This window comes from Pecten maximus, chromosome 4 (assembly GCF_902652985.1).
Source record: "Pecten maximus chromosome 4, xPecMax1.1, whole genome shotgun sequence".
In the NCBI taxonomy this organism is placed as follows: domain Eukaryota; kingdom Metazoa; phylum Mollusca; class Bivalvia; order Pectinida; family Pectinidae; genus Pecten; species Pecten maximus.
In genome coordinates this window covers 50,940,137-50,947,282 of record NC_047018.1, presented here as the reverse complement: position 1 = coordinate 50,947,282, position 7,146 = coordinate 50,940,137, and the positions used below count along the sequence as shown (strand labels likewise).

The 7,146-nt window shown below is 33.2% G+C and overlaps 1 long non-coding RNA gene across 1 annotated transcript; it reads right to left on the bottom strand.

The window, feature by feature from the left end:
* Positions 1-1,353: 1,353 nt before the first annotated feature.
* LOC117324827 lies at positions 1,354-2,467 on the bottom strand. Its single transcript, XR_004532071.1, has 3 exons — positions 2,373-2,467; positions 2,002-2,042; positions 1,354-1,691 (listed from the first exon to the last, which is right to left on the bottom strand). It is a non-coding gene; the product is annotated as an uncharacterized LOC117324827 (long non-coding RNA).
* Between the last annotated feature and the right edge of the window lie 4,679 nt (positions 2,468-7,146).

The window sequence follows — 7,146 nt, the reverse complement described above, 5'->3', positions numbered from 1 at the left end:
TATTCAAAATTGAGAGACACACATATATATATATACATGTAGGTAGAGAATTAAATACGTTAAGTTGAAGAAATATATATATGTTAAGGTATAGAAATACATTAAGTTAGAGAAATATATACATGTATAGAAATACGTAAAGTTAGAGAAATATATGTTAAGGTATAGAAATACGTAAAGTTAGAGAAATATATGTGTAAAGGTGTAGAAATACATTAAGTTAGAGAAATATATAAATGTATAGAAATACGTAAAGATAGAGAAATATATACATGTATAGAAATACGTAAAGATAGAGTAATATATACATGTATAGAAATACGTAAAGATAGAGAAATATATGTAAAAGAGGCTTGCCCGAGATCAGAAAAATTGGCTAATAGAAAAAGATTTTTTACACATGACAGATTGTTGGAATTGTTGAGTTTTTCATTTTATTTTCCTTATAAAACGCTGAAAAGTGATATTAAGACCTCGTTTTTAATATTATTTATTTAATCGCAACCCGCAATAAGTCTAATTTGATTGACACATCAAAGAAACAAGCACGTGCACAGTGCCGCACAGTGATAACTTCAAAGGCAGCGGCGATATACAAAGAAGATTTGCCCTTATATTCCATACATTTCCCTCTCAGGTTGAGTTTTAAAACGTCTTTTAAATACATATTCTGTAATTGTTTTCAAGAAATAAAGTCGGAAAGCCTCTAATTTTGTCACATAGAAACGTGTACTGAAGTTTATTTAGTGATCGGAGATGTGCCGTTTACCGGTCCGTCTGCGGGTAAGCCTCTTTAAGAAATATATACATGTATAGAAATACGTAAAGTTAGAGAAATATATGTTAAGGTATAGAAATACGTAAACATAGAGAAATATATACTAAGCGTTCCACAAAACTTCGTAATTTGAAAACGCTCGTAACTTACGTAAAAAGAAAGCTAGCGTAACTTAACCCAAAATCCACCCTGGCATGAATTACGAAAACAATATAAATAAAACACAAGCAAGTACTATTGAGCAGAAAATGACGTCGTACTCAACCACTAACTATTACTATTTTAAATATATTACTTCTTTACGAATGATTGTTGTGAGACAGAATTCAAGTTTTAAATGTCGAAAAGTGATGCTGGATAAAGTTTCATTGTCATGGAAAAGTTTGTTTTACGCATCAAAAACATTATCCAATAGGGGGGGAGGAAAGATTTGACTTTTCCGTGATCAAACTCGTGTTCTACAAAATCAGAAATATCTGAAGATGCTCCCCCAGCAAACATATTATCTTTATCCAGACATTTGTTAGATTAAATGTTTACCACAACATCACACACACTGTATGAAGTTTATATACATATATATATATATACACACGAGCATACAAACATTGAACTCGACATTCACTTGGATCACCACTTTAGAAATACGTTTATATATATAATACAAATACTCGTATGCTGAAAGTGTAAACACCTTTTCTGAATGTCCATGGATTTACCTTTTTGAAATGCATTTGTAGCAATATTATTTCCTTTCGTGTTTTATTAAGGGCACACAGCTGTCCGAATCAACGATCTTTTATAGTTTGATCAACTTGTCTTGCGTATTAGGTGACCACCATTTCATAGACTTGGGAAGTGTCTTCTTGACGACGGGAAATAGACGTATATCCAGTGTCCGGTACGGATTGTTCTGCAAGGCAAACATGTATCAGAATAAACAAGAGGTCACAAATATTAGACTATTACCCAAACGAGACGAATAAACGAAAAAATGTGTAATTACGTTGAACGTTACCGAATGGTTACTAACGAAAAATATCAAGCATTGTAGTATATTTCTAAAACGATTCTGCTTGTATACGCGTACCACAGTACATATATCAAAATTTACATTGTACAGCTTCGAAACAAATAACGGACACTCATAACCAGCTACATGGTGTTTGCTGTTGTGTTTCATATATGTTTGTTTAAATATATTTCCTTTCCTATCTTCTCACCTGTAACCTTATCTGACGTGTTCTTTCTGTTTTGCCTTTTTCTATAAATAGAAAGGATTTATGGTTATTAGGTTTGGTTGCAATATGAACAGCCAGCCAGAGTCATTTTAGGCCAAATCTCTAACGATTGGTCCAACTTGACTCCCGATTACAGATTACAGTACATAAGCATGATGTCTTATATCAATATTTATACACATGTGTGGTATAATTTGCGATGACTATTTTACTCTCATTATGACATTTTGTAACAACGTCATGCAGCATATAGAATATTAAAAGTACTTGTTTTAAATGCTTATTGATGTGACAACATATACTGGTATGAAATGTGAAATCGTTTAGGCTGTCAAAGAAATTTGAATATTTACCGAAGAATGAATACCACCACTGCTATGGCGCCCAATGCAGCTAAAAACAGCCCACAAACAACAGCCAAGACAGCTATTAGGTAAGATTCGACTGTAATAGAATAAAATAAATTCCTATTCGGTTAACGCATAGTAATAATGTATGTTCCAATTCGTGTATTCACTTTGAGCTTTACACCTCTTCAATACATATGGCATACGATATAATACGTCGGTGCTCAGTAAATACATTATATTTTTATACTAAAATGCCAACGTTACAGTTCCCTTTGTTGTTAATGTACACATTTTGTAAAAGTGTATTTTGGAAGTATTGGATTTTTCATTGAGGGAGGTATGCATATTTGGTGTCAAGTGGTCCTGATTTGATAATATCGTTCAGGGTTGATTACAGGTTTGGTTGAGTTAGTAAACACATGACTCATTTGCGTTTAAAATCAACCGTACACTCGCTGTTTGTTTGTGTTAGTTAATTCAGGAAAAGAAATAAACGAAGCGGTGTCAAACGACTTTTCTTGTTATAGTCGATTAGTTTATTACCGAGCCAGAGATAAATATTTCATTTGAAACACGCCTGCGTTTCATGTACAGGTAACAATCAAAACATACCAAAATGTTAAATAAATAAAATTAATATCAAAATCTCCAAAATTTCAAACTTTTCAATCCGTTCAAATCTTAAATATAAAAATGACCATTTATATATGTACGGAATTTGTGGTAACCAACAGGTACTCACATTTTCACTCGTTATAGTTATGATTAAATATATGAATTACTTTTGGAAAAACAGGTCTATAAATTGCATTTTTATCCAAAATATATAGGCAAATATATGGCATGTAAGGCAAAAGCTGTTAACTTAAATTCTACAATCAATTATCCGAAATGTCTGCATGCGATTCTCTGTAATTTTTTTAGATGTTAAGCACTGTACTCTTATCATGGTATTTGAGTAATAATATTGATATTGTATACTCTTTTATCGGCATGTTGAGACTCTTATATGATATGTACACATTATACTCACCAGTGGTTAGACCAGTAGTTAGACACTGTCCATCGTCCTTATTACAGATGTTGTCCGTACATGTGTCCGGACAATCAGCACCACACACCACTCCGTACTTTCCAGGGGTAGCAATCTAAACAAAAACATGCATTACCACTTAACGAAACACTTCAAATTTATAGAGTAACAGCTATCGTGGAGTTAGGTAGATAAATACATTTCTACAATAAAGGTTTATATGCAAATTGATTGGTATAGCAAGTGTTTTATGACATACAGACATGGATGCATTCCGTATCACTTTACCTAAGCAATGTCCGGTCTGTTGATGACACAAAAAGTCTTTGCACATCACTGGGCAAGTAAGTAAACATGTTACATCGTACCATCCAGCTATACACCCTATAAAAGAAATAAGAGTTAAAATGAAAGATAATCACTTATGTGTGCACCATATTCCTTTCGTTTTTAGCGATGAGTGAGACATTATCAAAGCAATTGGACATAAGGGACATCAGCACCACAAAACGCTCCATTAACTTATTGTTGAATTACGACCAATTTCATTTCGAAATCCCCCAAAAAATGTACTCAATAAACAGATCTTTGGACCAATTGATATTGATTATTGACTTTGTTACCTTGACCTTTCATCAGTTGATTTTCTGCTTAATACACACCAACTTTGCTGCATGATGTCAACACATATTCCGCCGTGAAAAGATGCATGTCATTGACCTTTGGACCAACTGATCTAGTTCTTTGGCTTCACTACTTTTACTTTTGGTGAATTGTTTATTTTCGATTTTTTACATTTTTTTTTTACATTATTTTACAATGACATAAAATATCTATCAGTTTAGATATTTAGCATTCCTGTGATTTGATGTTCATTTCACCTTGATGGACGGAAAGAAGCAGAGAATGATTACTACAGGCCATAAGTATATCTAATATGGGATATCTACCCCATAGTCGAGACAGTTTATCGGACAGTAATTTGTTTTCCAGCAATATATTCGGACAGCAAGACGTAAATATGCAGTCTTCATTACTTAAGATTGATCATAGTCATACTACATCATTTCCTTTGCAAAGAACGAATAGGGGCATACAGAATCAGTGTTATACGATGTACATGTTGGAATCGGGTCTACCTTGCATGACTGCAAATGTCAAAATTCTTCTGTGTGTATATTCAGTTTATATCAACAAACTGTATATGAGTGCAAGATATATTGCATATGAAATACGTATGAATAAGTAGGAACATATTGTATTCTATTTAAAATGCCTGATAAGCAAGACTATCAAGTAACATTGTTAAAAGACTCTAGAATGTCTCGGCCAGGGGAGAGCCACCAAGGCCTTCATAACAATGGCGAAAGTTAGCTATGGTGAGGTTGTGTCAAGGAAAACATAAGGAAGAAGAAAGGTAACAAATATCAGATTTAGACCCCTCTTACAATCATGCAATACGGATTGCAGATACAATTCAAACGTCCAATTCACATGTAATGCGTCATTTGTACCTTATGAATGAAAAATATTGAGATCATTCAAAGATTTATGTACAAAAAGAGGGACAATTTGTTATCATGCAATACGTTGAAAATAATTACAGTGTATTCCTAAAACAGACGTTGATGTCCGCCATAGACATTGCTCAAAATCTTCGTAAAATTACAGCTATTGTTTACATAAGTTTTCTTGCCAAGGTCCAAGCGATGTCACGGGAAAACAGAATTATCATCCAGCCAGAGTCGTTGGATTGCCTTGGGGCGAAAGTATTAATATCGACCAGTAACTTACCATTACATACTCCAGTGTCCCGTTCACAGGTGTCCTTACATTTTCCTGGACAGTTCTGATCACAGTTAATACCGTACTTTCCAGCAACGCATTCTATAAAATCCAATGACCCTCCATAACAAATGATTTCTTTAATGTATACCTCGTTATGTCGTCATCAACATTTCACTATTATTATATCAAATATCATAAAACAATACATATTGGTTTAAAAACAAACATTTGTTCTTGGTTTCATTGTGCATTTGTTAGAGATGTCACTAAAATTATATTGCTATTTCACGTCAAAAAATATAACTTTCATTGATGTCATAAAATAGCCATTTGAATCATACTGTCAATATGAAATCAAATGCTGCAAGCGGAAAAGGGATTCGGTCTCTTAATCAATAAACGATTTCGTAACGATCAATGAGACGTAGTTTGAAAAGTCTTTGAATTTCTGTGAAATAAGTAGCTGTAATGGTTTCAACAAGTTATATCGACTTATATTAATCACGCGTGTAAGCCCGGATAAAAAAGCGAGCGGTGGTCTTACTGTGGGAGGAAATCCCAGATGTAAGGGCAGGTGAATGGGTGTCATTGTGATTAAATATACAATAGTGTCATTTACAGTATAAAGCTGTTGCTCACCATAACAGTTCCCACTGTCGTTCTCACATAGACTATCCAGGCAATATGTAGAACAGTCAAGTTCACATTTAATGCCGTACGTCTGAGAAACACAATCTGAAAAAAAGGAAAATCAAAGGAAATGATCTTTCATGTATGCCATTTAATCATGGACTATCATATCGATGTATTTGGATAAATAAGAATTTGATGTTCACTCACTGTCTGTGATTTCTTTCGATGTAACAATGTTCATATTTCATTTATTGGTCGGGAATATTACAGAATTGGTCTAGTCATTTAACAATACATAACCTAATAAATTAATAACCACCTATACAGTCTCCTGAGACCTTTCTACACAACCTCTCATTACAATTTCTAGGACAGTCCTCATCACATGTATTGCCAGTGACGCAATCTGAGAACATGATAATACTTAATTGATCATTATATCATCTACACGAAATTGATACAATATAAAATATAGCTTAGTCTATACAATGAAAAAATGGCAGGCTCCCGAAATATTGAAAAAAAAAATATTGAGACAAGCAGGCACATTTTCTATCATCGTATATGTCAACCATTCATAGGAAAAAATGTTGTTTCTGAAAAAAAAGAGATCACGATGCCAGTCTTACACTGTACCAACAATCGTCTTGTACTTGATATCAACCTTTTTATGTCAGTTTAAATTGCCAGATCTTACGTCGATCTTATGATAAATATATCATCAATATCATTAAGCCATAGCCGCTAGATTGTATTGGTGTATAGTATCTATATTTAGCAGTAACTCACCTTTACAGGATCCTGTGTACCGATCACAGATCATGTCCTTACAATTTCCTGAACAGCTCTGACAGTTAGGACCGTACTTTCTAGGAATACAGTCTGTAAGATATAATGTCCCTCATTAGCAAATGCTTCTTTAACAAATATCATCGTTTTGGCGTCATTTGAATGTCACTGTAATATCATATCTATCATCCCAATTGGTTTAATACGGCGACAAACAAGGTTTCCGACCACATTTATTTATTTATTCATTTATTTTGTGATTTTTTGAGTGTTTGATAATTTGTTGTATTTGATTTTGTTAATAGTGCAATAATAATCAGATTTATCATTGTTATTGAACGTGGACACCGAAAACCCATTGTTTATTTTCGATATAAATAAAAAAAAACCAGATCTATACATTAATATCTAGGTTTATCGGGCAACAAACTAATTCAAAATCTCATTCAGATTCAAGAAAATGTAGCTATTTATCAATAAGTGCTTCACGTACAAGATAATAGATTGTTACAGCTACTACATGAGTATGTTCCA